Source organism: Rhincodon typus, unplaced genomic scaffold, assembly GCF_021869965.1.
Source record: "Rhincodon typus isolate 14 unplaced genomic scaffold, sRhiTyp1.1 hic_rhity00005126, whole genome shotgun sequence".
Lineage (NCBI taxonomy): Eukaryota > Metazoa > Chordata > Chondrichthyes > Orectolobiformes > Rhincodontidae > Rhincodon > Rhincodon typus.
In genome coordinates this window covers 3007-9948 of record NW_025970764.1, presented here as the reverse complement: position 1 = coordinate 9948, position 6942 = coordinate 3007, and the positions used below count along the sequence as shown (strand labels likewise).

General features: G+C 36.9%; 1 long non-coding RNA gene across 1 annotated transcript; it reads right to left on the bottom strand.

The window, feature by feature from the left end:
* Nucleotides 1-2364: 2364 nt before the first annotated feature.
* Nucleotides 2365-6489, bottom strand: LOC125482034. Its single transcript, XR_007261526.1, has 3 exons — nucleotides 6417-6489; nucleotides 3116-3190; nucleotides 2365-2440 (listed from the first exon to the last, which is right to left on the bottom strand). It is a non-coding gene; the product is annotated as an uncharacterized LOC125482034 (long non-coding RNA).
* Between the last annotated feature and the right edge of the window lie 453 nt (nucleotides 6490-6942).

Sequence of the window (6942 nt, the reverse complement as noted above, 5' to 3'; positions counted from 1 at the left end):
AAATTCTCGGGAATGTTTTGAAAAAGGTTTGTCTTTGTTCCTGCCTTTTTTTTGTGGTGTTAATTGCTCCTGATAAAATCAGTTTGACTGTAATATTTTGAATATTTCAGTGCCATCTCTTTATTTGTACAGATATTGCTGAAAGGCATAACTGTCCTTTAATTTAGTTATGGTCCTGACAAGATGTATCATTATTGGTGATTCCATTCATGATGGGATATGTCCTTGATGACAGTTACGAGAAGCACACAGGACAGCATGTCCCATTGAGAGGCAAATTGTTGTGTTTTCCTGCCAAAATATTTGCCTTTGACATTTTTTTTTAAAATTAAGATCAATTAATAAAGATTTATTAAACAATGTTCAAAATTCAGAAAGCAATTCTGTGATGAAGGATATGGAAGAAAGTAAGGGGAAGACATTAAAACATGATGGTTAGTGGCACAGAACATCCAGACACATTTATTTACAGTGTGCAGGAAAGCAAGCAACTCCATGTATGGAGGATGTTTATGGTCAAAATGTCTTTGGAAAAGTCGTATTTCCTATACACAGACAAGGACTATAATGTTAGTGTTCTTTTCTCTGTATCACAAGTGCAAATAGAGCTAAATTAACCAACTTAGAGATAGGCCCAAGTCTTGCCCAATAGTTAATACAGATCCATGGAAATGAAACTAATTGATGCAAGTGGAATCACTGTTTGCCTGTTGCTTAAGTACCAATGTCTGATTTCAACATAGAAATTAGGTTTTTGATTTACTAGTTACTGGAATCTTGGAAAATTATTTTCTGGCTTGGCAAATTTCAATCCCTAACAGCTACAACTCACATCAAGAAAAGGAACAGTTCTATACCTTAAGCACACAGACAAGCTCACCTCTGTGTATGATATCATATTAATAAGTTTAGGTCTAAGAAGCAGTTTCTAGTAAAAAAGAAATGAAGCTCTGAAGTCAGTGTGTAATTTTTGTTAGCTCATGTTAATTTTAATTTACTAGGTTAAACAAAGGCAGCCGAAGCAGCAGCTGCCTTTGCAGGGTACCTTATCCTCAGGTGAGACTTCCTTTAGCAGTCTCTCTGCCATGCAGCGTCACAAGCAAACTAGCAAAATTGTAAAAACCCATCAGCATTCCTGTTTGGGATTTTAACAAAGCTGTGCAAGATGGCCTGGTGAAAATTTTGGTAAATAATGCCACTTCCATCAAGTTCAAACTTAATTGTCTCAATACTTTGCAGTTAGGGCCAAACAGAGAGATAAAAGAAAAACAGCAATGGCATACCAGTGTTTAAAGTGCCCAAAAAAGTTTCATTTTTGAAATAAAATAAAAGATAACCTCTGCTCCCATTATTATGAATTTACACCAAATTGAAACTTAAGGAATTGACTGAACATACAACACTATACTTCGCATACATCACTTCCAGCGTTCACATTGTTAATATGCACCATTATGCATGAAGCAAGTTTATTTTAACATCTACAATATACATGCAAAACACTCCATTTCGTTAGACTTCACTAGAAATAAGGATCAGTTAAAACGAGTTATAAATAACATTTGATATGAATTTATCAAATAGGATAAACTATCTCCAATACACTAGTGCCATATTAATACTGGCTGTTTATACATAATGCAGTTAAATTTATAATTAATTTAACTCGCTCTACTAGATATCTTTACAGAGTATGAACATATTACTGCTAATGCTTCCAAAATTTCTCTCAGGAACAAGTCCATTAAATATATGATCTTATAGCTGTTACGTTAACAGGTTTTGACATATAAAGGGCCAATTTAAGGTGAATGTGCAGATTTTCCCATTCTTTTCTTTCAGCCAACTAAAAGATACTTACAAATATGTTCAAAAATAAGATATGAATATCAGTTATTTTAAACCAAATATTCTACAGGTTCATAGATCCTCACATAATCTTTTCACTGGTATGGTATAAAATGGAATTAACTGCCACCACCACACATGCTGCCATTCCATGTTAAAACCATACACAAAATTAACAAAGATTTCCATTCCTTTCGTTCTATGAAAATTAATGACTATAATTTGGATAGCTTTAGTCTACAACAATTACATTTACGTCTCAAACAAAGCCTCTCAGTCTCACAAGAAAATGATTGTCAGTATTATTTAATTGTAAATGGTGAGTGGTGAATTGCTTCATTCTATTTGAAGACAAAGAACAAAACAAATAAGTAACTGGGATGCTGTATGTTGGCAATTCCTAAAATACCCAGTTTTAATGATTCAAAAGAAACCACTGGTCCCCTTTTTAATAGCTCAAGATAGCAGGTCCCCATACATTAACCATTAGAATACATAAAATTTTTATTTAACTTACCTTAGGCTGGAGATTTGGATGAAGCAATACGTAACCATTTGGGTCGATTGCAAAGTAATATCCATTAGGCCCAAGCTGTTATAATACAAAAAGGACTTTAATAATGCAACAAAATGCTATAAATCCAAAATGAAAGAAAAAGTTTAAATGAACACAATATTATTAAACTTAATGTGCATGGTGTCCATTGCATTGACAAACTGTGAAAACATAAATGCAAAATTTTCTAATTTTCTAACAATCATTGAATGATTTTACATTTTCAGCTTACAGCTGCACTCCTTAGAATTTAGATTATCTTAACAGCAATACATTATTAACTGTAATTACGTACAACTACATGTTAAAGACAAAGTAATTAGAATGCAATCAGCATCTAAGGGAAGCCAACTCTGAATCCACAGTTAATCCATTAAAGAGGCTATACAATTTTGAACTTCATTGATGTTAATTTTTGTGTTAGCTAGCTACTTCATTTGTTCATTAAACAATTTAATGATATAACCTAATGCTGAAGACAAGCAGTGACATCTTCTTCATGAGTTCCACATGTATTTTGGACAATATTAACACATGGATAGAAGGGCTGAGTTCAGAGAACACATCACAAGACAGAGAGAACAGGACAATAGTCAAAGGGAGAAAACTGTACAATATGCTGTCTGGGTAACATTGTCTCAGAGAATTAGATTGAATGGGGTGCACACAGTGCAAATAAATGAGCATGTGGGATTTCTGAACAATACTTACAGTGTAACGTGGTGTGAGTCTCTTCACATCCGCAAGAGAGACATCAATGCCCATCACTCCAAGAATCAATTGATTCTGAGAAGCAAAATAAACCACACCTTTCAGGAAAATGTTTTTCTAATGATCTTTTATTTTTATCTTAAACTTACTTTGGTATAAAACTACTCAGCAATTGTTGTCACAGGTGAGGAAGAGTTTTTTTTAATCAATATTCAGCAATAACCTAGTAGAGTGGTGCAGTTCCTGGGAGCGGTAGACTACATTTTGTTAAACCTTAACTCATATATCATGGTTACACTGAAGCAGACTTTAGCCTGAAAGTAATAATAATAAATGCTAGGAGGAGCTTTGTTACTCTCAGGTCATGTCAGCGAACACAAAATAAAAACTAAACATTTTATACATCATTTATTCTTGTCCTATTGCAGTGCCTTTAATTACTTCAAAAGATGCTACGTAAATACAAGACGTCCTTACATCCTGCATTCCTCATCTCTATTCCCTGTCTTCCTTTTTAATGTCAGTATTATTTTTGACTAATTTCTTAACAATATAATCTACTCTGAATTTTCCAATGTCATTTTACAAATATTTCTCAATCATTGCTCTTTTCGGGCATATTTTTTCTGTCTCCTTTATTCCAGTAGTGATTAGCAGAAGAAACAAATTCATAAGACAATTATTCAGCCATTTGGAGCACAGATCTATAAACACTGGCTTGGCCAATGTCAGATAAAAACATACCAATCATCGAAGCAATGTTTATTTTCGGTAGTGCTACAGGAAGTGCTACTGCTCAACAGATTATCTTATTGGTGATTCTAGATGAAATTGGATGAAACAAGGAATTGTGTCAGTCCAAAAGTTAAGCCAGATACGTGTAGTTTGAGAATTTGGGAGTCACAGAATCACAGAAGTGTTACAACATAGGAGGAGGCCCTTTGGCCCATCACATCTTTACCAGTTCTCCAACAAGCACTATTACTTAATGCCATTCGCCTTCTTTTTCTCCATACCTCTGCACGTTGTTTCTAATCATAAAAATCATTCAGTGCCCTCATAAATCCCTTAATTGATTCTTCCTTTACCACACTTCAGGCAATGTAATCCAGGTCCAAACCACTTGCTTTGTGCAAAAGATTTTTCTCACATCAAATCTGCTTCATTTGCAAATCACTTAATCCTGTGTCACCTCGATCTTTTAGGGAATAGTTTGTCCTCATCAACTGTATACAGGCTTGCCATGATTTTGAAAACTTCTATTAGAAGCCCTCTTAGCCAATCAACACCACCTTCCGTTTGCCAGCCATTTCAACTCTCCCTCCCACTCCCTCGGCGACATGTCCATCCTGGGCCTCCTCCACTGTCACAATGAGGCCACAAAAAAATTGGAGGATTAATACCTTATATTCTGTCTCGGGAGCTGACAGCCCATTGGCCTCAACACAGAATTCACCAGCTTCAAAATCTCCCCACCCCCTGGCATCATCCCATGTCCAGCCCTCCCTCTCATCCCCGCCTCCTTGACCTGACACAACCTATCCATCTTCCTTCTCATGTATTTGCCCCGCCCATCCCTTTGACCAATCTCTACAACCTGCATCCATCTATCACCATCCCACCTACCTTCCTCCAGCCCTGCCTGCCCCTATTTATTTCTGAGCTCCCTTCTCCCTCCCCAGTCCTGATGAAGGGTCCCAAAACATCGACTTTCCTGCTCCTCGGATGCTGACTGACCTGCTGTGCTCATCCAGTTCCAAATTTTATCGTCTCTGACTTCCAGCATCTGCAGTCCTTGCTATCTCCCTTTTTAACTTGCTTCTGTCCAAGGAGAACAGTCCCAACTTCTCCATTTTACCTTGATAACAGCAGTTTCTCAGCTGTGGAACAATTTTTGTAAATCCCTTCGACACTCTCTCTGTGCATTCATATTCTTCCTATAGTGTGACACCCAGAACTGTGCACAATGTTTCAGCGGAGGTCTAACAAGTGCCTTGTACAAGTTCAGCATATTCAACTTGCTCTTGTAGTCTATGTTCTGATTATTAAAGATTAGGACACTGCATGTTTTACTAATTGCTCTCTCCACCTGTCCTGTCACCTTCAATGATATATGCATGCATGCAATGAGGTTCCTCTGCTCCTGCACCCCCTTAACTATTGCACCCCCTACCTTATATCAGCAGTGCATGTTCTCCTTAGTAAAATGCATCACCTCACACTTCTCTGCTTTGAACTTCATCTGCCACCAAACTGCACACTCCAACACCTTGTCTATGTCCATATGGAGTTCAACATTGTCCTTCTCACAGTTTGCAGTGCTTCCAAATTCTGTATCATCAGCAAACTTTGAAACTGTTTCTTGCGCCCTAAGACCCAGGTCATTAATACATATCGGTTATTTTTGTAGTGCTCCTCTGTTACTCCAGAAAAGGTAACTAAAATAGCTGTATACACTGCCAGTACAAGGAGACACAGTCAATGCCATGAAGAGGGGCTGTGGAGCAAATAGGGCTGTGGGAGAACCATATGAAGTTCAAAAGGACAACATTTCTGCATCTTGACATTCGGTCAAGTGATGATGTAACATGAAATGGATGCAATTTTAAAATATCAATATTTCTAACAGATATAACACAGTGTGAAGCTAGAGGAACACAGCAGGCCAGGCAGCATCAGAGGAGCAGGAAAGCTGACATTTCAGGTCAGGACCCTCTTCAGAAATTTCCAACAGCCCTTTTACAACAACGGACATTATATATTTTGTCAGTGAAGATCACGGTGAGATATGATGTAATGGCCTTTCAGTAGAAGCTAAGAACTGAGGTAATTCTAAGAATACTGAGGAAGGCCAGGAGGATGAACACTTTGTGACAGAACTCAGGAACTGAGATCTTCCACTGGCTTTGCAGCAATGTGTGTTTTCTGTGACCATATTCTCCTACAATGAAGTGTTTAATGCTAAGGCTCTGTGCTTGGAGCTCTAATTCCTGCCATTAAGTTCAAAGGCACTGAGCTGGTCTCTCAAACAATAGAGACCAATGTACGTGTTCAAGATTCTACCACTAATGGCAAATAGAATAAATTCATTTCTCATAATTCTGAGCGTTTCTCTTCATAGAAGTGCAATCTCAGTGCACTGCTGAAAACTATTTCACTGTAGAGTATTATAGCATGGATAAATGATCATTTCTACATGATTTTAGAAGATTAAATAAAAATTTCATACTAGGTAAAAAGAGGATGTATATATATCACCCAAGCACAAGAATCTGTACCAAACTGTTACACTGGACAATACCTGGTTTCCACTGGTATCTTTAGTCAAGTTGAAGACAGGCAGCGTTCCTGTGATAACAAGACCGAGTTCCTATTGTAACGACAAAGTGAAAAGCATATATATAGACAGGCAGGAATAAAAGACACACGCAGACACACAAAGAAACAACAACAAGTTAGAATATCTGTTGAAATAATTCAATGCATATTAATCACGTTGAATTTAACAAAAATAGCTCATATAAATACATCATTCACATATTCTAATATGGTATCATTGCAGTTAATTACTAAATAAGTAATTCAGAGGCTTAACTATATGATCCAGAGCCTTGAGTTCAAATCCTACTTTGCAGCCAGAGAATTTAAATATATTTAAGATATAAAACTAGAATCAGTAATGATGGCCATGAGCTATTGGATTGTCGTAAAAATCCATACGATTTCCTGATATCCTTTAGGAAAAGAAATTAACCATCCTTACCTGGCACTCTTTGTGACTCCAAACCCATATCAAACCATATCCCTTAACCGCCCTGTGAAATGAC